We start from the raw sequence: 25,819 nt of genomic DNA on the forward strand, positions 1-25,819 counted from the left end.
GTTGGCCGCTTGATTGGTGTTGTTATGACTCTATTTTCATTTCATATTCCTTTGATGTGGTGGCATGGCGTTCTTCTTGCCCAGTAGAATCGCTCATAGTAGAGGCAGGGGGAGGTACCATTACAATTTGATTGGGGCATGGGATCTTTTGCCATTGAAGCATTGCATATTCCTATGGTCTTTCCTTTTCAAAGTTCTGTGATTTTTTTTTAATTTTATGCCATCGTTAACTGGCAGCAATGCTGGCTTGGTTCGTTGGCTGGCTGGTGGACTGACTGGGTTACATGGCATTGCCTGCCTGGTAATTGTTGAAGCGACAACGTCGTTACAAAGTGCTTTGAAAAATCAAGAGTTCATTAGCTTTTTAGTGCATTGCAGTTGAGACTTCTTTGTTGTTGTTGCTGTTTGTTTTCTTCTTCTTCGCCATTCTTCGTTAATTCTATTTTGTTGTTGGGGATTTGTTAGTTAAGTCTCTGTCCAAACACACCCTGCCCTCCAATAATCCTTCGACAATGTTTTTAGCTGAGGAATCGGAAAGTAAGAGCTGAATTCATTTAAACACACACACACTCGCACACTTTTCTTAGTTGAGTGGCCGGTCAGCTTAGCATTCAGACCATCATCATCAGCCGTGTTAAGTGAGTAGTTAGCTGCATGAATGCCGCCGCTGATATTCTTAATGTGGTTGTGACTTTTGTTCAATGGCTGAGCATTGCAATAGTCAGTCGGTCCGTCCGTCCGTCCGTCCGTCCATCGACACATTCCTTGTAAGTGAAAAAGTGTTTTAGTGCCAGCATTGAAAGCATAGAAGGACACCAAATCAAATCAAGCAATAGTTGTGTACATGGGCGGAATACACGGCCACTGGAATGATCTAAAAGACACATGAATGTCTGAACTGACAGCTAAAGGGATAGATGTAAATGGAAAAGAAAACAATTATAGAACATTGAAAATATACGCAAGTGTAATCGAATAAAATTGTATTTCATAAGGCAACTAAGTTGTTGGTATCTCTGTTATAAATGAATAGAAGTCAAAAGCAATAACCCAGGAAAGAAGAAAACAAACACAAGAACAAGTAAAGGCTGCAGATATATATTGAAGATATTCTAAAATTATTGACAGATTAGACAGAAAATCTTGTGAAAGGGTTTCTATAGACAGAAGATCTTCTAAAGGTCGTCAATAGACAAAATACCTTCTAAAGCTCTTCCATAGACAAATGACCTTATTAAGGTCATCTATGGATAAAATCTTCTAAAGGTCTCCTATAGACAGAAGACCTTACAAGGGTTTTCTGTAGACTGAATACTTTCTAAATGTCTTCTATAGACAGAAAACCTTTTCTGGACAGAGTATCTTCTAAAGGTTTTCTATAGACGGAATTCCTTTAAAGGTATTTTATAGACAGAAGACCTTCTTAAGACAGAATACATTCTATACAAAATACCTTCTTAAGGTCTTCTATGGACAGAGTATCTTCTAAATGTCTTCAATAGAAAGAATGTCTTCTAAAGGTGTTCTACAGACAGAAGACCTTATAAGGGTCTTCTATAGACAGAATACCTTCTAAAGGGGTTCTAGAGACATAAAACATTTTCTGGACAGAGTATCTTCTAAAGGTTTTCTATAGACAAAAGTCCTTCTTAGGGTCTTCAATAGACAGAATACCTTCTAATGATATTCTATAAAGAGAATTCCTTCTAAAGGTCTTCTATAGACAAAAGACCTTCTTAAGATTTTTAAGAATATTTTTTAAGGCCCACTAATAGGCGTGGATTTTTAAGAACAATTTTCTCATGGCCCTGAAATAGGCGTGGATTTTTACGAATATTTTTTCCAAGGCCCACCAATAGGAGAGGATTTTAAAGAATTGTTTTTTCAAGGCCCACCAATAGGCGTGGATTATTAAGAATATTTTTTTCAAGGCCCACCAATAGGCGTGGATTTTTAAGAATATTTTTTCAACTCCCACCGACATGCGTGGATTTTTAAGAATACTTTAAAGAATATTTTTTTTTTAGTGCCCACCAATATGCGTGGATTTTAAAGAATATTTTTTTCAAGGCCCACCAATAGGCGTGGATTTTAAAGAATATTTTTTTTTCAAGGCCCACCAATAGGCGTGGATTTTAAAGAATATTCTTTTCAAGGCCCACCAATAGGCGTGGATTTCAAAGAATATTTTTTCAAGGCCCACCAAAAGGCGTGGATTTTAAAGAATATTTTTTTCAAGGCCCACCAATAGGCGTGGATTTTAAAGAACATTTTTTTCAAGGCCCACCAATAGGCGTGGATTTTAAAGAATATTTTTTTCAAGGCCCACCAATAGGCGTGGATTTTAAAGAATATTTTTTTCAAGGCCCACCAATAGGCGTGGATTTTAAAGAATATTTTTTCAAGGCCCACCAATAGGCGTGGATTTTAAAGAATATTTTTTTCAAGGCCCACCAATAGGCGTGGATTTTAAAGAATATTTTTTCAAGGCCCACCAACAGGCGTGGATTTTTAAGAATATTTTTTCGAGGCCCACCAACAGGCGTGGATTTTTAAGAATATTTTTTCAAGGCCCACCAACAGGCGTGGATTTTTAAGAATATTTTTTCGAGGCCCACCAACAGGCGTGGATTTTTAAGAATATTTTTTCGAGGCCCACCAACAGGCGTGGATTTTTAAGAATATTTTTTCAAGGCCCACCAACAGGCGTGGATTTTTAAGAATATTTTTTCAAGGCCCACCAAAAGGCGTGGATTTTAAAGAATATTTTTTTCAAGGCCCACCAATAGGCGTGGATTTTAAAGAACATTTTTTTCAAGGCCCACCAATAGGCGTGGATTTTAAAGAATATTTTTTTCAAGGCCCACCAATAGGCGTGGATTTTAAAGAATATTTTTTTCAAGGCCCACCAATAGGCGTGGATTTTAAAGAATATTTTTTCAAGGCCCACCAATAGGCGTGGATTTTAAAGAATATTTTTTTCAAGGCCCACCAATAGGCGTGGATTTTAAAGAATATTTTTTTCAAGGCCCACCAACAGGCGTGGATTTTTAAGAATATTTTTTCGAGGCCCACCAACAGGCGTGGATTTTTAAGAATATTTTTTCAAGGCCCACCAACAGGCGTGGATTTTTAAGAATATTTTTTCGAGGCCCACCAACAGGCGTGGATTTTTAAGAATATTTTTTCGAGGACCACCAACAGGCGTGGATTTTTAAGAATATTTTTTTCAAGGCCCACCAACAGGCGAGGATTTTTAAGAATATTTTTTTCAAGACCCACCAACAGACGAGGATTTTTAAGAATATTTTTTTAGGGCCCACCAATAGGCGTGGATTTAAAGGAACATTTTTTTAGGGCCCACCAATAGGCGTGGATTTTAAGGATTATTTTTTTTTTCAAGACCCACCAATAGGCGTGGATTTAAAAGAATATTTTTTTCAAGACCCACCAATAGGCGTGGATTTAAAAGAATATTTTTTTCAAGGCCCACCAATAGGCGTGGATTTAAAAAAATATTTTTTTTCAAGGCCCAACAATAGGCGTGGATTTAAAAGAATATTTTTTTCAAGGCCCACCAATAGGCGTGGATTTAAAAGATTATTTTTTTCAAGGCCCACCAATAGGCGTGGATTTAAAAGAATATTTTTTCAAGGCCCACCAATAGGCGTTGATTTAAAAGAATATTTTTTTTCAAGGCCCACCAATAGGCGTGGATTTAAAAGAAAATTTTTTCAAGGCCCACCAATAGGCGTGGATTTAAAATAATATTTTTTTCAAGGCCCACCAATAGGCGTGGATTTTTTAAGAATAGTTTTCCAAGGGCCTCTATTAGGCGTGGATTTTTTAAGAATAGTTTTTCAAGGGCCTCTATTAGGCGTGGACTTTTTAAGAATAGTTTTTCAAGGGCCTCTATTAGGCGTGAATTTTTTAGGAATAGTTTTTCAAGGGCCTCTATTAGGCGTGGATTTTTTAAGAATAGTTTTTCAAGGGCCTCTATTAGGCGTGAATTTTTTAGGAATAGTTTTTCAAGGGCCTCTATTAGGCGTGGATTTTTTAAGAATAGTTTTTCAGGGGCCTCTATTAGGCGTGGATTTTTTAAGAATAGGTTTTCAAGGGCCTCTATTAGGCGTGGATTTTAAAGACAGAATACCTTCTAATGATATTCTATAGAGAGAATTCCTTCTAAAGGTCTTCTATAGACAAAAGACCTTCTAATGATATTCTATAGTAAGAATTCCTTCTAAAGGTCTTCTATAGACAAAAGACCTTCTAATGATATTTTATAGACAGAATTCCTTCTAAAGGTCTTCTTTAGACAAAAGAACTTCTTAAGGTATTCTATGGACAGAGTATCTTCTAAATGTATTCTATAGACAGAAGGCCTTCTGAAGGTCTTCTATAGCCAGAAAACCTTCTCTGAACAGATTATCTTCTATAGACAGAAGACCATCTCTGGACAGATTATCTTATAAAGGTGTTCTATAGACAGAATGCCTTCTATATGTCTTCTATAGACAGAAGACCTTATAAGGGTCTTCTATAGACAGAATACTTTCTAAAGGTCTTCTATAGACAAAAAACCTTCTCTAGACAGATTATATTCTAAAGGTCTTCTATAGACAGAATGCCTTCTAAAGGTCTTCTATCGACAGAAAACTTCTCTGGACAGAGTATTTTCTAAAGACCTTATATATAGAGAATTCCTTCAAAAGTCTTCTATAGAGAGAATGCCTTCTAAAGGTCTTCAAAAGACAGAAGACCATATAATGGTCTTCTATAGATAGATTACATTTTAAAAGTGTTCTATAGACAAAAGACCTTCTCTGGACAGAGTATTTTCTAAAGGTCTTCTATAGACAGATTAGGTCTTCTATAGACGGAATGCCTTCTAAAGGTCTTCTATAGACAGAATACTTTCTAAAAGTCTTCTATAGACAGAAAACTTCTCTGGACAGAGCATCTTCTAAAGACCTTCTATATAGAGAATTCCTTTAAAAGTATTCTATAGACAGAATGCCTTCTAAAGGTCTTCTATAGACAAAATACTTTCTAAAGGTCTTCTATCGACAGAAAACTTCTCTGGACAGAGCATCTTTTAAAGACCTTCTATATAGAGAATTCCTTCAAAAGTCTTCTATAGACAGAATGCCTTCTAAAAGTCTTCAAAAAACAGAAGACCATATAAGCGTCTTCTAAAGACAGGTGACCTTCTAAAGGTCATCCATAGACAGAAGTCCTTCTGTCTTCTATAGACTGAAGACCTTCTAAAGGTCTCATATAGACAGAAGAAGTCTTCTATAGACAAAGTCCTTCTAAAGACTATTTTATAGGGAAAATACCTTCTAAAGCTGTTTTTCAAACAGAAGCCTTTTTCATAAACATAAGGCCTTTTATAACCAGAAACCCGTCTAAAGGTCTTCTACGACCCGATGAACTTCTAAAGGTCTTCTAAAACCAGAAGGCCTTTAAAGGTCTTCCATAAACAGAAGACCTTCTAAAGGTGTTCCATAGACAAAAGACCTTTCAAAAGTACTCTATAGACAGAAGTCTTTCTAAAGGTCTACCACTTGCAGAACATCTTATAATTGTTGTGAAGGGCATCATCCATTTTGAAGCACAAAGTTGTCTCCGTTTGACAGTTTCTGTTTGGCACCAATTGAAGTTATTGCTATTGTTGCTATCAGGGTTTCGGAGTCGAGACATTTTTAGTTCGACTCCGACTCTAACTCCGGAGTCGCTTTTATTCACGACTCCAACTTCTGATGGCTATAAGTTTTAACTTTTCCTATATGTTGGCTTTTTCCGAAGGTATTCCTTGAATATGATACTCAACTTCAAACCTTTTATATAAAATCTCACCTTATTCCAATGAAATGGAAACTAAACAAAACTGACGTTAAGTCGGATTAGGAGGAATATTGTATACTCTTACACAAGGGAATTTGCCCGGAGTCGTCATATTTTTTTCGACTCAGACTCGGACTAAAGCAAAATTGTTCAACTTCGACTCGTATTCTCCGACTCCGAAACCTTGGTTGCTATTTATATTTATGATTATGTTGCAAACGTCCAAAGTTCTGTGGCGTTGTTTTTGTTGTTGTTTGTGTCTTCTCTTGGGATATGTGTTGGTCGTCCCTAACTTTATTTTGTCCATCATTCCGTTTACAATCGCCGACATTGTCGTCTGTTAGTCTCTGCATTCAGAAATTCTGTTTGCTGCTGCTGGTTTTGTGCAAATGTTGCTCGGCGAGTTAATTTCAACAGCCACCAAGTTATTCATTAAAACTGATCGTTGGGATTTCATTCCATAGCATTGGCGGTGCGGTGTTGTTGTCGTTGTTGTTATTGGTGCTTGTAATGTTTGCTGTCGTTGCTGCAATAGGTCATTGATCGCCATCATCATACGTAAGTACATTAAACAGGCATCAACACCAGCTACAACAACAACAGCACCAACAACATGAATGCCAGCCACAAAATCAGACACACACTCGCACCTTACTCCCTTCGCTGCTCACTTGTTCAGTGACATGCCGTAAAACGATCAGTGACAACGACAATGCGTGCATTCTAAAGGTTCTCATTAATGATGTCGTTGTAGACGCTGTTGCCGTCGTTGGTGTTGTTGTTGTTATTGCTGTTGGGGCTATTGTGCCCTGATATCAATATTAATAATTTGTATGGTGATAATGATGAAGTGATGATCGTGATAATGACGAAGGCGTTGCTTATAATTACGACGATGACTTAAATGTTGACCTGTGAGAGGTGCTACTTGTTGTGAAGTTATAAAATATAATTTTTTTAAAAAAATTCAAAACTTTTATGGAAAACCTAAAGAATGTCTTCTGTCTATATAAGACAATAAGAAGGTCGTTCGTCCATTAAAGATCTTTGGAAGGTATTCTGTCTACAGAAGGCCTTTGAAAAAACGCCTGTCCAGGGAAAACCTTTAGATAGTCTTTTGTCTATAAATCTTATGTATATAGAAGACCTTCGGAAAGTCGTCTGTCAATAGAAGGATTTTTAAGAAAAAATTGTCAAGGGCCACCAAAAGACGAGCATTTTTAAAAATATTTTTTCAAGTGCCACCAATAGACGTGATTTTTTTAAAAATATATTTTCAAGGTCCACTAATATACGTGATTTTTTAAGAATATATTTTCAAGGTCCACCAATAGACGTGATTTTTTTAAGAATATTTTTCAAGGCCCACCATAGGCGTGGATTTTTAAGAAAATTTCTTCAAGGGCACCAATAGGCGTGGAATTTGAAGAATATTTTTTTCAAAGCCCACCAATAGACGCGATTTTTTTAAGAATATATTTTCAAGGTCCACCAATAGGCGTGGAATTTCAAGAATATTTTTCCAAGGTCCACCAATAGGCGTGGAATTTCAAGAATACTTTTTCAAGGCCCACCATAGGCGTAGATTTTTAAGAAAATTTCTTCAAGAGCACCAATAGGCGTGGAATTTTAAAAATATTCTTTCAAGGGCCACCAATAGACGTGATTTTTTAAGAATATATTTTCAAGGTCCACCAATAGACGTGATTTTTTTAAGAATATTTTTCAAGGCCCACCATAGGCGTGGATTTTTAAGAAAATTTCTTCAAGGGCACCAATAGGCGTGGAATTTGAAGAATATTTTTTTCAAAGCCCACCAATAGACGCGATTTTTTTAAGAATATATTTTCAAGGTCCACCAATAGGCGTGGAATTTCAAGAATATTTTTCCAAGGTCCACCAATAGGCGTGGAATTTCAAGAATACTTTTTCAAGGCCCACCATAGGCGTAGATTTTTAAGAAAATTTCTTCAAGAGCACCAATAGGCGTGGAATTTTAAAAATATTCTTTCAAGGGCCACCAATAGACGTGATTTTTTAAGAATATATTTTCAAGGTCCACCAATAGACGTGATTTTTTTAAGAATATATTTTCAAGGTCCACCAATAGGAGTGGAACTTCAATAATATTTTTCTAAGGTCCACCAATAAGCGTGGAATTTCAAGAATATTTATTCAAGGCCCACCATAGGCGAGGATTTTTAAAAATATTTTTTCAAGAGCCACAAATAGGCGTGGATTTTTAAAAATATTTTTTCAAGGCCCACCATAGGCGAGGATTTTTAAAAATATTTTTTCAAGAGCCACAAATAGGCGTGGATTTTTAAAAATATTTTTCAAGGCCCACCATAGGCGAGGATTTTTAAAAATATTTTTTCAAGAGCCACAAATAGGCGTGGATTTTTAAAAATATTTTTTCAAGAGCCACAAATAGGCGTGGATTTTTAAAAATATTTTTTCAAGAGCCACAAATAGGCGTGGATTTTTAAAAATATTTTTTCAAGAGCCACAAATAGGAGTGGATTTTAAAAAATATTTTTTCAAGAGCCACAAATAGGCGTGGATTTTTAAAAATATTTTTTCAAGAGCCACAAATAGGCGTGGATTTTTAAAAATATTTTTTCAAGAGCCACAAATAGGCGTGGATTTTTAAAAATATTTTTTCAAGAGCCACAAATAGGCGTGGATTTTTAAAAATATTTTTTCAAGAGCCACAAATAGGCGTGGATTTTTAAAAATATTTTTTCAAGAGCCACAAATAGGCGTGGATTTTTAAAAATATTTTTTCAAGAGCCACAAATAGGCGTGGATTTTTAAAAATATTTTTTCAAGAGCCACAAATAGGCGTGGATTTTTAAAAATATTTTTTCAAGAGCCACAAATAGGCGTGGATTTTTAAAAATATTTTTTCAAGAGCCACAAATAGGCGTGGATTTTTAAAAATATTTTTCAAGAGCCACAAATAGGCGTGGATTTTTAAAAATATTTTTTCAAGAGCCACAAATAGGCGTGGATTTTTAAAAATATTTTTTCAAGAGCCACAAATAGGCGTGGATTTTTAAAAATATTTTTTCAAGAGCCACAAATAGGCGTGGATTTTTAAAAATATTTTTTCAAGAGCCACAAATAGGCGTGGATTTTTAAAAATATTTTTTCAAGAGCCACAAATAGGCGTGGATTTTTAAAAATATTTTTTCAAGAGCCACAAATAGGCGTGGATTTTTAAAAATATTTTTTCAAGAGCCACAAATAGGCGTGGATTTTTAAAAATATTTTTTCAAGAGCCACAAATAGGCGTGGATTTTTAAAAATATTTTTTCAAGAGCCACAAATAGGCGTGGATTTTTAAAAATATTTTTTCAAGAGCCACAAATAGGCGTGGATTTTTAAAAATATTTTTCAAGGCCCACCATAGGCGAGGATTTTTAAAAATATTTTTTCAAGAGCCACAAATAGGCGTGGATTTTTAAAAATATTTTTCAAGGCCCACCATAGGCGAGGATTTTTAAAAATATTTTTTCAAGAGCCACAAATAGGCGTGGATTTTTAAAAATATTTTTTCAAGAGCCACAAAGAGGCGTGGATTTTTAAAAATATTTTTTCAAGAGCCACAAATAGGAGTGGATTTTAAAAAATATTTTTTCAAGAGCCACAAATAGGCGTGGATTTTTAAAATTATTTTTTCAAGAGCCACAAATAGGCGTGGATTTTTAAAATTATTTTTTCAAGAGCCACAAATAGGCGTGGATTTTTAAAAATATTTTTTCAAGAGCCACAAATAGGCGTGGATTTTTAAAAATATTTTTCAAGGCCCACCATAGGCGAGGATTTTTAAAAATAGTTTTTCAAGAGCCACAAATAGGCGTGGATTTTTAAAAATATTTTTCAAGGCCCACCATAGGCGAGGATTTTTAAAAATATTTTTTCAAGAGCCACAAATAGGCGTGGATTTTTAAAAATATTTTTCAAGGCCCACCATAGGCGAGGATTTTTAAAAATATTTTTTCAAGAGCCACAAATAGGCGTGGATTTTTAAAAATATTTTTCAAGGCCCACCATAGGCGAGGATTTTTAAAAATATTTTTTCAAGAGCCACAAATAGGCGTGGATTTTTAAAAATATTTTTTCAAGAGCCACAAATAGGAGTGGATTTTAAAAAATATTTTTTCAAGAGCCACAAATAGGCGTGGATTTTTAAAAATATTTTTTCAAGAGCCACAAATAGGAGTGGATTTTAAAAAATATTTTTTCAAGAGCCACAAATAGGCGTGGATTTTTAAAAATATTTTTTCAAGAGCCACAAATAGGAGTGGATTTTTAAAAATATTTTTTCAAGAGCCACAAATAGGCGTGGATTTTTAAAAATATTTTTTCAAGAGCCACAAATAGGCGTGGATTTTTAAAAATATTTTTTCAAGAGCCACAAATAGGCGTGGATTTTTAAAAATATTTTTTCAAGAGCCACAAATAGGCGTGGATTTTTAAAAATATTTTTTCAAGAGCCACAAATAGGCGTGGATTTTTAAAAATATTTTTTCAAGAGCCACAAATAGGCGTGGATTTTTAAAAATATTTTTTCAAGAGCCACAAATAGGCGTGGATTTTTAAAAATATTTTTTCAAGAGCCACAAATAGGCGTGGATTTTTAAAAATATGAAATATATTTTTTCAAGAGCCACAAATAGGCGTGGATTTTTAAAAATATTTTTTCAAGAGCCACAAATAGGCGTGGATTTTTAAAAATATGAAATATATTTTTTCAAGAGCCACAAATAGGCGTGGATTTTTAAAAATATTTTTTCAAGAGCCACAAATAGGCGTGGATTTTTAAAAATATGAAATATATTTTTTCAAGAGCCACAAATAGGCGTGGATTTTTAAAAATATTTTTTCAAGAGCCACAAATAGGCGTGGATTTTTAAAAATAATTTTTCAAGAGCCACAAATAGGCGTGGATATTTAAAAATATTTTTTCAAGAGCCACAAATAGGCGTGGATATTTAAAAATATTTTTTCAAGAGCCACAAATAGGCGTGGATATTTAAAAATATTTTTTCAAGAGCCACAAATAGGCGTGGATATTTAAAAATATTTTTTCAAGAGCCACAAATAGGCGTGGATATTTAAAAATATTTTTTCAAGAGCCACAAATAGGCGTGGATATTTAAAAATATTTTTTCAAGAGCCACAAATAGGCGTGGATATTTAAAAATATTTTTTCAAGAGCCACAAATAGGCGTGGATTTTTAAAAAATTTTTCAAGAGCCACAAATAGGCGTGGATTTTTAAAAAATTTTTTAAGAGCCACAAATATGCGTGGAGTTTTAAAAATATTTTTTCAAGAGCCACAAATAGGGGGGGTTATTTAAAACTATTTTTTCAAGAGCCACAAATAGGCGTGGATTTTTAAAAATATTTTTTTAAGAGCCACAAATATGCGTGGAGTTTTAAAAATATTTTTTCAAGAGCCACAAATAGGGGGGGTTATTTAAAACTATTTTTTCAAGAGCCACAAATAGGCGTGGATTTTTAAAAATATTTTTTCAAGAGCCACAAATAGGCGTGGATTTTTAAGAATATTTTTTTGGAGGGCGCCAATAGGCGTACATTTTAAGGAATATTTTTCAAGTGAACTTCTTTCTATGTATGGAAGAACTTTGTAGATCTTAAGACCTTTCGTCGATCTTAGTATATCTTCTATCTGTAAAAGACCTTTAGTGAGTCTTCTGTCTAGAGAAGACCTTTAGTAGATTTTCTGTCAACTGAAGACCTTTAAAAAGACTTCTGTCTTTAGAGGGTCTTCTATATATAAAAGACCCTTATTTGGTTTTCATTTCCCCTCTTTGTATTGGCATTCTTTGACTGCAAGCCACTCAACTTTTAAACGAAATTAGTTTCTCCCCCATTTTTAACAAGCAATTTCCTCGAACATTTCGTAATATGTAATATGGGTTACCCAAGCAGCGCCACCAATCAAAGACCAAACAACACATATTGACCTATATATGCAGCTACAAACATACATACCTACATACATGTATGTATTTCAACAAGCATGCATTAGACAAAGTGTACAAACATATTGCACACACACACCCACAAAGGGAAATGAATTAGATGTCAGTGAATGTGGTTTAGTTAAATAGATTTCTTTTTAGAATTTATGTCATGTGTCTGAACTCAACTGGTAGTTATATACAAACATACATACATGTGTATGTACATATATATCTATCTTTCATAACAGTGAAATGCCAACGACTACAGCAAACATATTGCATTAGAAGTTTCATCATCATCATATTTGTTATTGTTTGCATTAGAGCAAAATGGAAACAAGCAGAGACCTCCTTTTTATCGGGCAATTTGTTCTTATATACCACGTCCCCTCGTGGGCTTTACTAGCTCCGGATATTTGCATAACAATCAGGCACCAGCAATAATAGTAATAATACAAATTTCATTTTTTATATTTCATTTAATCGGGTGGGTGGATAAATTCTGTGTAAGGCGGCAGACAAAGAACAAACAAATAAACATATTTATTGGTAAGAACTGGGTGACCTATAAAGCGGAACTAAAAAATTATAAGACTTTGGGAAAGGAATAACAAAATTATGATAAAATTAAATGTACTTAAAAGGGAGGCACATGGAATATAGTAGAAATTTGGAACATTGATAAAAAGCCACGCCCATTGGTGGCTCTTGAAAAATCTTATTAAATACCACGGTTATTGGTGGGCCTTAAAAAATATTCTTAAAAATCAACGACCATTGCTGACCTTTGAAAACGATATCCCTAAAAATCCATGCCCATTAATGGCCCTTGAAAAAATATTCTTAAAAATCCACCGCCATTGGTGGCCCTTTAAAAAATATTCTTAAAAATTCCACGCCTATTGGTGGCCCCTGAAAAAAATGTTCTTAAAAATTCAACGCCTGTTGGTGGCCCATGAAAAATAATTGTATTAGGGGATTTAATTGGATTGCGAATGAAGGTGAATATTTTTTGATTAGTAACTATTATTTCCAATCGTTTAATTATTTGCCTCTATCCTCACATGTTCAGATTTTAATTAAGATATACATACATATGTATGTAGGTCACTCATGTTAGCAGATCAAAGAATCTTGCCGAAATTAGTGCAATCCTCAAATCTTATATTTTTTTATCAAATTATCTATAAATTGATAATTTTTTTTTCTAATGTCCCACTTGTGGTGGATGTGATGGTGTTAATTTTACTCTACTTCCCCTTATTGCCAACAAAGCAAATGTTATATTCTACAGCAACTGCTGCGCATTATGTTTGTGTCCTACTTAAAAGTACATACATACATATGTATGTATGTTTGAATAACATTGTGTAGGGGGTGTGGTGGCGGCAGTTCGTTATCATGCGGTTTGCCCCAATTTTTTATGATGATAATCATAACATAACTGTTGGGTTCATTTGCCATAGAAATCTATAAAATATTCATAACATAAAACCATTAAATGTGCTGTGCTATTTGTTTAAGTTAACTTCCTTGTTTAATGGTTATTCATATGTCTGTATGTATGTCTATCAACCATTCATACATACATATATGCATGTGTAGCTCGTGTTTGGTGTAAGGCCGTTTTTTACGACTTTATGTAGATCGTAGAACTGACTGAATAAAAAGCCATCATCCCAAATATTGCTTTTGCTCTCATTGTCGCCAGTTAATTAGCATCATTTAGCCATACACACGAGCCAATATAAACTAATATTCGTTTTAAATAAATGAGCCGTAATAATAAAATCTTCCTATATATGGATAAAATAGTATAGCACAGTGGTTCGAAATTGGAAGTAATTAATTGGGAAACAAATTAAAACATAAATAAGTTAGGATGGGTCGAAATTTCACAGGAGAAAACGCACAAATCTTTTATTATTTAAGGAGCCCACCAATAGGCGTGAATTTTTAAAAATAGTTTTTTCAAGGCCCACTAATGGGCGTGGATTTTTAAGAATATTTTTCAAGTGCCTTTCTTAGGTGTGGATTTTTTAAGATTATTTTTAAGGGCCTCTCTTAGGCCTGGATTTTTAAGAATATTTTTCAAGTGCCTTTCATAGGCGTGGATTTTTTAAAGAATATTTTTGAAGGACCTCTCTTGGGAGCGAATTTTTTAAGAATATTTTTTAAGGCCTCTTTAGGCGTGGATATTTTAAGAATATTTGTTCAAGGGCCTCTATTAGGCGTGCATTTAAAAATATTTTTTCAAAGTCCTCTCTTATGCGTGGATTTTTTAAGAATATTTTTCAAGGGCCTCTCTGAGGCGTGGATTTTTTAAGAATATTTTACAAGAGCTTCTCTGCGGCATGGATTTTTTAAGAATATTTTTTCAATGACCTCTCAGAGGAGTGGATTATTTAATAATATTTGTCAAGGGCCTCTCTGAGGCGTTGATTTTTTAAGAATATATTTTCAAAGACCTGTACTAAGCGTTTATTTTTAAGAATATTTTTCAAGGGCTTCTATCAGGCGTGGATTTTTTAAGAATATTTTTTCAAAGACCTCTACTAAGCGTGGATTTTTAAGAATATTTTTCAAGGGCCTCTATTAGGCGTAAATTTTTTAGGAATATTTTTTCAAAGACCTCTACTAAGCGTGGATTTTTAAGAATATTTTTCAAGGTCCTCTATTAGGCGTGGATTTTTAAAGAATATTTTTTCAAGGTCCTCTATTAGGCGTGGATTTTTAAAGAATATTTTTTCAAGGTCCTCTATTAGGCGTGGATTTTTAAAGAATATTTTTTCAAGGTCCTCTATTAGGCGTGGATTTTTAAAGAATATTTTTTCAAGGTCCTCTATTAGGCGTGGATTTTTAAAGAATATTTTTTCAAGGTCCTCTATTAGGCGTGGATTTTTAAAGAATATTTTTTCAAGGTCCTCTATTAGGCGTGGATTTTTCAGAATATTTTTTTCAAGGCCCACCAATAGGCGTGGATTTTTAAGAATATTTTTTTCAAGGCTCACCAATAGGCGTGGATTTTTCAGAATATTTTTTTCAAGGCCCACCAATAGGCGTGGATTTTTCAGAATATTTTTTTCAAGGCCCACCAATAGGCGTGGATTTTTAAGAATATTTTTTTCAAGGCTCACCAATAGGCGTGGATTTTTAAAGAATATTTTTTTCAAGGCTCACCAATAGGCGTGGATTTTTAAAGAATATTTTTTCAAGGTCCTCTATTAGGCGTGGATTTTTAAGGAATATTTTTTCAAGGTCCTCTATTAGTCGTGGATTTTTAAAAAAAAATATTTTTCAAGTTCCTCTATTAGGCGTGGATTTTTAAAAAAATATTTTTTTAAGGTCCTCTATTAGGCGTGGATTTTTAAAAAAATATTTTTTCAAGGTCCTCTATTAGGCCTGGATTTTTTAAGAATATTTTTTCAAGGGCCTCTCAGAGGCGCGGATTTTTTAAAAATATTTTTTCAAGGTCCTCTATTAGGCCTGGATTTTTTAAGAATATTTTTTCAAGGGCACCTCATAGACGTGGATTTTTTAAGAATATTTGTTCAAGGGCCTCTCAGAGGCGTGGATTTTTTAAGAACATTTTTTCAAGGTCCTCTCAGATGAGTGGATTTTTTAAGAATAGTTTTTCAAGGGCCTCTCAGATGAGTGGATTTTTTAAGAATATTTTTTCAAGGGCCTCTCAGATGAGTGGATTTTTTAAGAATATTTTTTCAAGGGCCCCTCAGAGGCGTGGATTTCAAGGGCCTCTCTGAGGGGTTGATTTTGTAAAGGCCTCTCAGATGAGTGGATTTTTTAAGAATATTTTTTCAAGGGCCTCTCAGATGCTTGGATTTCAAGGGCCTCTCTGAGGCGTTGATTTTGTAAAGGCCTCTCAGATGAGTGGATTTTTTAAGAAAATTTTTTCAAGAGCGTGGATTTGCAAGAATATTTTTTAAAGGTCCTCTTCTCTGAGGCGTGGATTTTTTAAGAATATTTTTTCAAGGGCCTCTCTGAGGCGAGGATTTTTTAAGAATATTTTTTCAAGGGCCTATCTGAGACGTGGATTTTTTTTAATAATATTTCAAAAACGGCTTCTTAATACCAACAAAAAACCTTCTGAATCCCCCATTTTTTATTACGTTTCTACTCGCCTTCATTGACAATAACATCCCACAACCAATACCACCACTCTAAGACAGAACACAGACATTCTGTTCTGGCCAACAAATAACTGTTGGCATCACGAGATGATTGTATGGCGTTGCTGTGGTGTTACTAAACCAAGTTTTTTGTTGCTATTCTCACTGCTGTTGTGCTGCTTCAGCTACTGTTGGCATATTTTGTTTGCTGTTACTAAAGCAGTACCAGCAGATCAGTCAGTATCTGTCATTTTATGGTAGTAGGTCAGTTCAAAATTTGCATATTTTGCTTTTGGTGTGTCCATGTGTGTGTGTGTGCCTGTGTGATTATTTGTTTTCAATCTCTTCCCTTGCCACAATTTTAGAATTTTTACACATAAATAACTATAAAAACAATATTGTTATTTTTGTTGTGGTTTGTTACAGATATTGTGGCTGTAGGGGCTTTTGCTATGGAAAGAATAAATAAATTTATGGCTTTTTTATTCCTGTACAAAAGAAACGACATCATAATTCGCAATGTATTTTGTGTTTATTGAAATTGTTTCACACCCAATTGCCCTTTTGTTGACGGTCGGGACTTCTATGGTTTTTAGGATTTTGATGAATTCACCGAATTTGATTATTTCTATGCAAATTAAAAGATATATCAAATTATAATACGGAAATATGTATTGTTGTTTAGGTAGTGGAGTATTGTTTTAAATTTGCATATATGTGTTTACATACATATGTATGTATATAGTGGGGACTTTCAAGTCTTTAGTCTCCGTCATCAATTTAGCCCCATTATTTTGCATGATAAAATTCAAATATATTTTTTTCTTTCTTTGATAGATAGGTAAGACAACAAAATTGTCGCCTTTCCATCATCTAAACTGCCGCCACATCGGCTCACGCATACTATTTACATAAATAACGTTCAACTGTCCTTTATCAGCTGAAAAACCTTCCTTACGGCTTTGTTTATTCTTTTGATTGTTCGAAGGCATAGCCGAGGTTTTTTTGTATTAAATAAAACCAAAACTTATTTTATCAATTCAATTTTTTCTATAATTTCTAAGTTTTGCTTTCATTTATTCCGTCCCTGAGCCCATTTTTTTGTTCTCTCATGGAGATTTGGTTACTTAGGCTTTTTCTCGTTGAACTATTATTTATGCAAAAAAAAGACCTGCTACCTTGTAAAGAGAAGAAATAAAAAAGTGTGCGCATTTATTCCTTATTGATGTTGTTGTTGTTGCTGTTATTGTTATTGTACAACAGCAATAAACTTCGAATAAATTAGAATTGCGAAAATATTGCACAGAGATAAAGGCACATTTTTGTCACAGCAATAATTTATGAAAAAACGTGATGTCTCCTTGTCTCGCTGAAAAATAAGCGGCAAAAATTGTTAATAATGGTAGTGTTTTTACAGGTTTCTAGGTCCACGCAAACCCACAATAAACATGAATTTTTTACTCATTTTTAGGGTTACTCAAAAACCGTAATAATCGTGAATTTTTTAAAGATTTTTAGGGCCACTCAAAGACCCCAATAAACGTGGATTTTTTAAAGATTTTTGGGGCCACTCAAAGACCACAATAAACGTGGATTTTTTGAAGATTTTTGGGGCCACTTAAAGACCACAATAAACGTGGATTTTTAAAGATTTTTAGCGCCACTCAACTACCACAATAAACGTGGATTTTTTAAAGATTTTTACAGCCACTCTAGGACCTCAATAAACGTTTTTTTTTAAGATTTTTAGGGCCACTCAAAGACCACAATAAACGTGGATTTTTTATAGATTTTTAGGGCCACTCAAAGACCACAATAAACGTGGATTTTTTAAAGATTTTTAGGGCCACTCAAAGACCACAATAAACGTGGATTTTTTAAAAATTTTAGGGCCATTCAAAGACCACAATAAACGTGGATTTTTTAAAGATTTTTAGGGCCACTCAAAGACCACAATAAACGTGGATTTTTTAAAGATTTTTAGGGCCACTCAAAGACCACAATAAACGTGGATTTTTTAAAGATTTTTAGGGCCACTCAAACAACACAATAAACGTGGATTTTTTAAAGATTTTTAGGGCCACTCAAACAACACAATAAACGTGGATTTTTTAAAGATTTTTAGGGCCACTCAAAGACCACAATAAACGTGGATTTTTTAAAGATTTTTAGGGCCACTCAAACAACACAATAAACGTGGATTTTTTAAAGATTTTTAGGGCCACACAAAGACCACAATAAACGTGAATTTTTTAAAGACTTTTAGGGCCACTCAAAGACCACAATAAACGTGGATTTTTTAAAGATTTTTAGGGCCACTCAAACAACACAATAAACGTGGATTTTTTAAAGATTTTTAGGGCCACACAAAGACCGCAATAAACGTGAATTTTTTAAAGACTTTTAGGGCCACTCTAAGACCTCAATAAACGTGGATTTTTTAAAGATTTTTACAGCCACTCAAAGACCACAATAAACGTGGATTTTTTAAAGATTTTTAGGGCCACTTAAAGACCACAATAAACTTGGATTTTTTTAAAGATTTTTACAGCCACTCTAGGCCCTCAATAAACGTGGATTTTTTAAAGATTTTTAAAGCCACTCTAGGACCTCAATAAACGTGGATTTTTTAAAGATTTTTACAGCCTCTCTAGGACCTCAATAAACGTGGATTTTTTCAAGATTTTTACAGCCACTCTAGGACCTCAATAAACGTGGATTTTTTTTAAAGATTTTTACAGCCAATCTAGGACCTCAATAAACGTGGATTTTTTAAAGATTTTTACAGCCACTCTAGGACCTCAATAAACGTGGATTTTTTAAAGATTTTTACAGCCACTCTAGGACCTCAATAAACGTGGATTTTTTAAAGATTTTTACAGCCACTCTAGGACCTCCATAAACGTGGATTTTTTAAAGATTTTTACAGCCACTCTAGGACCTCAATAAACGTGGATTTTTTAAAGATTTTTATAGCCACTCTAAGACCTCAATAAACGTGGATTTTTTAAAGATTTTTACAGCCACTCTAGGACCTCAATAAACTTGGATTTTTTAAAGATTTTTACAGCCTCTCTAGGACCTCAATAAACGTGGATTTTTTAAAGATTTTTACAGCCACTCTAGGACCTCAATAAACGTGGATTTTTTTTAAAGATTTTTACAGCCACTCTAGGACCTCAATAAACGTGGATTTTTTAAAGATTTTTACAGCCACTCTAGGACCTCAAAAAACGTGGATTTTTTAAAGATTTTTACAGCCACTCTAGGACCTCAATAAACGTGGATTTTTTAAAGATTTTTACAGCCACTCTAGGACCTCAATAAACGTGGATTTTTTAAAGATTTTTACAGCCACTCTAGGACCTCAATAAACGTGGATTTTTTAAAGATTTTTACAGCCACTCTAGGACCTCAATAAACGTGGATTTTTTAAAGATTTTTACAGCCACTCTAGGACCTCAATAAACGTGAATTTTTTAAAGATTTTTAGGGCCACTTAAAGACCACAATAAACGTGGATTTTTAAAAGATTTTAAGGGCCACTTAAAGACCACAATAAACGTGGATTTTTTAAAGATTTTTACAGCAACTCTAGGACCTCAATAAACGTGAATTTTTTAAAGATTTTTAGGGCCACTTAAAGACCACAATAAACGTGGATTTTTAAAAGATTTTAAGGGCCACTTAAAGACCACAATAAACGTGGATTTTTTAAAGATTTTTATAGCCACTCTAGGATCTCAATAAACGTGGATTTTAAAACGATTTTTAGGGTCACTCAAAGACCACAATAAACGTGAATTTTTTTGAAGATTTTTAGGGCCACTTAAAGACCACAATAAACGTGGATTTTTTAAAGATTTTTAGGGCCCCTCAAAGACCACAATAAACGTGGATTTTTTAAAGATTTTTAGGGCCACTCAAAGACCACAATAAACGTGGATTTTTTAAAGATTTTTACAGCAACTCTAGGACCTCAATAAACGTGAATTTTTTAAAGATTTTTAGGGCCACTCAAAGACCACAATAAACGTGGATTTTTTAAAGATTTTTAGGGCCACTCAAAGACCACAATAAACGTGGATTTTTTAAAGATTTTTAGGGCCACTTAAAGACCACAATAAACGTGGATTTTTTAAAGATTTTTAGGGCCACTTAAAGACCACAATAAACGTGGATTTTTTAAAGATTTTTAGGGCCACTTAAAGACCACAATAAACGTGGATTTTTTAAAGATTTTTAGGGCCACTTAAAGACCACAATAAACGTGGATTTTTTAAAGATTTTTAGGGCCACTTAAAGACCACAATAAACGTGGATTTTTTTAAAGATTTTTAAGGCCACTCAATGACCACAATAAACGTGGATTTTTTAAAAGATTTTTAGGGCCACTTAAAGACCACAATAAATGTGGATTATTTAAAGATTTTAAGGGCCACTCTAAGACCTCAATAAACGTGGATTATTTAAAGATTTTTAGGGCCACTCTAAGACCTCAATAAACGTGGATTTTTTAGGATTTTTAATCATCACATTGAGATCTAAATAATGACCGCTCATAATTGTATTTTCATATCAACAAAATAATTCACTTTCCTAACTTCCAAAACTCATTCACCTTTTAATAATAATTTGCTTAAGTTTCATTTCATTTATTTAAAATTAAATTTTATTTCAATACATGATTTGTTTCTTAATTAAATGCTGTTGAACAAAAAACAGTTCAAATTAATGACAAATTAAAAACAAAGCAAAGACAAGACAAAATAGAGGGGAGGGGTAATGCAATGAACCAAAAGAAGAGTGCAACAGTCAAGCACTGACAGCATAATAACTTTTACACGTTCTTAAATGTCAATGCACTTGTTGTATTTTTTTTTTCTTTAATTTTACTGCTTTTGTTGTTGTAACTGACGCTGACAATGTTGTGTTGTTGGGCTGGGTTGTGTGTTAATGTTGTTGCTGCTGCTAATGCGTCTATTGACCGGGCTTTTGGAACATACGGGAAGGAAGAGTTATTGTTAATGATGCCCATAAGGGAAAGAATGGGCGTATGGGTACTTGAGTTTGTTGTTGTTGTTGCTGTTTTTATATGCTTAATGCATTTATTGACTATTTGTTGAACTTTGAAGTGGTACGGAGACTTCTCTTTCTTTCCTTTGAATTTAAGGAGTTAAAGAACACAAATATGTTGAATATATTTTTTTTCTTATTTGATTTTCTGTCTTAACTGCAATTATAATTCACTGACCTCTCTCATCATTTTTCTGGATCATCATTATCGGTTATTAACGCATTTTGGTCACATCATCTTCTTTTGTTGTTGCTGCTTCTGTTGTGAAGAAAGAATTTCCGTAGAAGGAAAATGAAGACTTTTGTTTGCCTTTCTGTTGTCTTTTAATCGCTGATAATCATTAAAAGTTTAATGAACATCTGCTCATTGTTGTTGACGGCTCTTTTTGTATTATTTTCGGAGAAATTATGCAGAACTGTCACACGAATCATCAGAGGATAATGACCCAAAGTCCAACTTTAACAAACAAATAAATAAATATTTTTGTTTAATGTTAGTTTCTTTATTGTTTGCCAACACAGATGAAGTGTTGATGAACTTTATCTCAATATTTTTTGTGGATCACGGAAAGACATTTTTATCTCCTCTTCATTTATTTTAAATAATTTATTGAATATATGAAATTTTTTTGACATAAGGGATGGAAGAAACCGAGCAATGGTTTGGATTCAAATTAACATGGCAAAATTTAGGCTTAATCACAACAATGCTAATCATTGATGAAAATCAAAAATATTCTTTAAAATTTAAAAAAAATAAAAATTCTTTAAAAAACCACGAATATGTGGCTAATAGTTCCTCAAAAATATTGTTTAAAAAATCCACGATTATGTGGATAATAGGTTTCTTCAAAATTATTCGTAAAAAAATCGACGATTATGCCGCTGATAGCTCCTCCAAAAATATTCTTTAAAAAATCCACGACTATGTCGCTGATATTCCTTAAAAATAACCCCATGGTTATGTCTCTGATAGCTATAGTTTTAACTTACTTACTTAGCTGGCCCTTTACAGAACATGTGTTCCATAGGCCGAACTAAGAAAAGTCCTCCAATTCTCTCTATTTGTTGCTTCGCACTCTGGAATACCGCGCCTTTTCATCTCTTCATCCACTTGTTTGCGCCATCTATTCCTTGGTCTGCCAATTCTGCGTGCACCGCCAAGCGGTTCGTATTTATACGCCTTTTTTTATCTTCGTCCAATCTTATAATATGGTCTAGCCAACGCAATCGCTGTATCTCGATACGTTTAACTATAGCTCCGTTCCAGTACTTTTTTCGTAGAAAAATGTGCCAAAGAGAGAACCGTCAAAAATGAGTTCAACGCACACATTTTTCCAAAATGTACGGGAACGGAAAAATGACAGAAACGTCAAAAAAGATGGAACAAATGTCAAAGTCGGCGTGTCAGCCTATCGGAAGGCGGCAAACATGTTGCACATTTTTGCTCGCTCAAATTTGTCGTGTGAAAAGTTTGTAAAGAGAGAGCCATTCAGCGCCACTTTTGTTCAAAGAGAAGTGAACATTTTGCAACTTTTTTGGTGTACCGGTACGCATTTCGGGGAAATTATTAAAAATGTGTTAAATGTGTAAAAACTTTTTAGTTCTGGAACGAAGCTTATATTGATGTCGTTGTACAGCAGATACAGCTCGTGGTTCATGCGACGTCGATATTCACCGTCAACACAGATTGGTCCGTAGATCTTTCGAAGAATTGTTCTCTCAAACACACCAAGCACTGCCATGTATGCTGGCGCAAGTACCCAGGCTTCGGAGCCATACATCAGCACGGGTAGTATCAGTGTTTTGTAGAGCGTTATTTTTGTTTGACGAGATGTGGCTTTGTTTTTAAACTGCTTACTTAAACCAAAGTAGCATCTGTTGGCCAATACAATTCTTCTTTTTAATTCACATCTGATGTCGTTTGTTGTGTTTACGGAGGTGCCGAGGTAGACGAAGTCTTTTACTACCTCAATATTATAGGAACCAACTTCCACAGTCGGTCCGAGCTCAATGGACGCATTGAGCGTCGACACCATCAACTTGGTCTTCTCACCCTTTACCCCCAGACCCACTTTAGCAGATTCTCCTTCGACCTTTATAAAGGCATCAGTTACTTCTTTTGCCTCTCGTATAACCTTTTCCAGAAGGATGTTGAAGAGATCACACGAGAGGCTGTCTCCTTGTCTGAAACCTCTTTTGGTACCAAACTCTTCGGAGAGGTTCTTTCCTATTTTAACTGAGGACCTCGTGTCAGTTAAAGTCATTTTGCAAAGACGGATGAGCTTTGCGGGGATACCAAATTCAGACATGGCTTGGAATACCTTTGAACGCAGCGGGCTGTCGAAGGCTGCTTTATAATCGACAAAAAGGTGGTAGGTGTCGATCTGCATCTCTTGGGTCTTCTCCAGGATTTGCCGCAGGGTAAATATCTGGTCAATGGTGGACTTGCCATGTCTAAAGCCGCATTGGTATGTTCCAATTATCTCGTTGACCATAGGCTTTAGTCGTTCGCACAATATCCCTGACACGATCTTGTAGGCAATAGGGTGTAGACTTATGCCCCTATAGTTAGAGCATACAGTCTTATCTCCCTTCTTGTGAACGGGGCACAGGATACTCCGGTTCCAATCATCGGGTACTCGTTCTTCCTGCCAGATGGTGCTAACTAGCTGATGAATACACCTTATCAGCGTGTCGCCTCCGGTTTTGAACAGCTCGGCTGGTAAGCCATCGGCTCCTGCAGCCTTATTATTCTTCAGCCGATTTATTGCTGTCTTTACCTCATCTTGGCTGGGCGGTATACATTCAATACCATCTTCTGGGATTGGGACTGTGGTATCTTCGTCGTCTTCGCTGCTATTGGATATCAACAGTTTTGAAAAATGTTCTTTCCATATCCTTAGGACATCTGTATCAGTTACCAGATTACCTTGCTGGTCTCTACAGGAGGATGTGCCAGTTCCAAAGCCATCAGTTTGATGTTTCACTCTTTGGTAGAATTTTCGCACTTCATTCTGTCTCCTGTACATCTCGATTTGTTCACACTCCCTCTTTTCCATCTCTCTCTTTTTCCTGCGGAAAAGACGTTTTTTTCTCTCTCCTTTTCTCCCTGTATATCTCTCGTGCGCTACGCGTAGCTTTATATGCCGCATTTTTTCTCTTCGGTGGCAGCAGACACTCCTGATCATACCATGGATTCCTTGGTGAAGGTCTCTGGTATCCACGTATGGATTTTGCGGCTGTTTGCATGGAGTGGGCAATGCTTTGCCATTGCGCTGATATGTTATCGGGATGAGGAGTGCTTTGATTAAGCAATTGAGTTAGTTGAGTGGAATATGCTGTGGCTAACTGTTGTGATTGCAGCTTACCGATGTCTAACTTTCGTGTTGTATCTGTTCGTGCTATGTTTGCTTCGTTTAAGCGGGTGCTTACCTTTGCCGCAACAAGTAGTGGTCCGAGTCTATGTTTGCACCTCGGAACGATCGTACATCCGACACGCTTGATGCATATCTTCCATCTATCACAACATGATCAATTTGATTTCTTGTTTTCTGATCTGGAGACAGCCAGGTGCCCTTATGAATATCGAGATGATTAAATCTGGTACTGCTAACTACCATGATTTTTGCAGCTGCAAAGTCTATCAGCCTCATACCATTGTCAGATGTTTCACTGTGGAGATTGAATTTCCCAACTGTTGGGCCAAAGATATTCTCCTTTCCAATTTTGGCATTAAAATCGCCTAGAATGATTTTAATGTCATGGGCAGGGCAACGGTCATAAGTTTCTTCTAAGCGCTCGTAAATATTTCTTTGGTCTGTTTGTCCTTTTCTTCAGTGGGAGCATGAGCACAAATAAGGCTGATGTTGAAGAATTTAACTCTTATTCGAATTGCAGCAAGTCTTGCATTCACTGGGGTGAAGCTTGATACCAGCTGTTTTAGCCTCCGACTAACTACGAATCCGCAACCAAACTCATGCTTTACGTCATGGCAGCTATAATACAGTGCGTCACCTTTAGGTGTTGTTGTGACGCCTTTCCCAATCCATCGCCTTTCCCATTTCCTGTGTGGCAGTAATATCGGCCTTGTACTTTTTTGCGAATACTGCACCTTCTCTATAGAGAGTGCGAACAGTCCAGGTGCAGATTCGCAGATCATGGTCCTTAAAACGTTTGCGGGGTTCGTCAACTTTAGAGGGGGTTGTTTTTCTTTTCTTTCGTTTTTTCATAGTATGCTGTTTTTTCTAGGGGAGGGTTACTAGCCCGACGCCCAAACCCAAGTTTTTAACGTTCTTATGGGAGAACGCGCGGCACATATTAGCTCACTATTTTTAACGGGTGTTAAAGGCAGTTCCCCAGGTGACACTACGGTGAGGTCAGTGTCCACTTGGTATAAGAGGGACCAAGATAAATCCTGGGCTTTGCCATGTTAAAACCGGTCAGGACCGTTCCTTGGTATCTTCCATCCCTTATAGTTTTAACACTAAGAAATTTTCAGCATACATTCGTGCGTATTAGTAATGCCGAAAGTAATACGCAACATTATCTCCCGATTAAAAATTCCTCAAAAAAAATTGAAAATTCTTTCGTGTTTTGCCCATCTATGTTTGATTTTATGAGCTTTATTAAAAATCTCATTCAAAATACATTCCTAATAAACTTCCTAATAACCCATTCAATTTGTAAACGTTTTTCCACACCAACTACGCCCCCCATTTTGTCTATGGTGCTCAATTTGAAGTGTCCCCATTTTTTAAATGTTGT

The 25,819-nt window shown here is 35.0% G+C and overlaps 1 protein-coding gene across 2 annotated transcripts in view; it reads left to right on the top strand.

Annotated features, from left to right (window-relative positions):
- The window catches only part of Eip78C (Ecdysone-induced protein 78C), a 316,686-nt gene that overhangs the window by 249,969 nt on the left and 40,898 nt on the right, over nucleotides 1-25,819 (top strand). The gene's annotated exons all lie outside the window — the stretch shown is intronic.

This window comes from Musca autumnalis, unplaced genomic scaffold, assembly GCF_047663935.1.
Source record: "Musca autumnalis isolate F117 unplaced genomic scaffold, ASM4766393v1 scaffold_4, whole genome shotgun sequence".
In the NCBI taxonomy this organism is placed as follows: domain Eukaryota; kingdom Metazoa; phylum Arthropoda; class Insecta; order Diptera; family Muscidae; genus Musca; species Musca autumnalis.